Genomic DNA, 941 nt, shown 5'->3' with positions numbered 1-941 from the left:
ATTGATTGAAAGCTCACAAAAATATACCATCACTAATTAATCCAGTCAAATCAGTCAGTCCGATCTGATTTTCAAAACTTTGATAAAAACATGCATTAACCTTCAATTTGGTAGTTGGCAGTCGTTTTCTTATATAAAAAAACTCAACAATGCATGATATAATATATAGTATGCACATTCAATGTTTTACACAAAGTCTAGTGGGGTTGGGTCATTTCGTTGCTTGTGTTATTATTAAATAAATAAACTAGTATTTTGCACTTGTTAAAAGTTTTAGTTTTGTCACCAAACAAAAATTTTTAATTTGAGAATGTTAAAAAATATTTATTTATGAAAGAGATAATTATCAAATTGGTATCCAAAAAATTTAGACGCTGATAAAAAGAATCTCGAAAGATGTTAATGACAAAATAGCCTTTAAAAGATTATAAAATTTGACAAAAGTAATCAAACGTCAATTTCTCTCATTTCTGTTAACAAAAAACCTTGAGGTGACAAACGAAAAGGGTGACATGACAAACTCTTCCCCATTCCTCATTACCAACAATTTTCTCTCTCTTCTCTATCTCTCTTTCTCCTCCATTTTTCTCCTTCTCTCTCCCTCTCTCTATAACACTCACTGCAATTTTTCATAAACATAAAATAATTTTTCAATTTCAAGAATTGCATTAATGAACATAGACACAAAAATACCAAAATCAAAATTCAAATGAAATCATATCTAAAATCTCAGCTTTGAAACCACATTATTCATTAAAAGAATCTAAAATATATAACAAAGATAGAGAAACCACAACATCCATTAACAAAAAATCATAAAAGAGAACAAAAAAAAGAAAGAAAAAGATAGGGACAAACAAAGAAATATAATAGGGAGAAGAAGGTGAAAGGATAAGGGCAATGACAAAGGAGGATGGTCCTGCTACCCCTGTCTCTGACTT

This window comes from Arachis ipaensis, chromosome B06 (assembly GCF_000816755.2).
Source record: "Arachis ipaensis cultivar K30076 chromosome B06, Araip1.1, whole genome shotgun sequence".
Taxonomy (NCBI): domain Eukaryota; kingdom Viridiplantae; phylum Streptophyta; class Magnoliopsida; order Fabales; family Fabaceae; genus Arachis; species Arachis ipaensis.
This window is presented reverse-complemented; position numbering follows the sequence as displayed.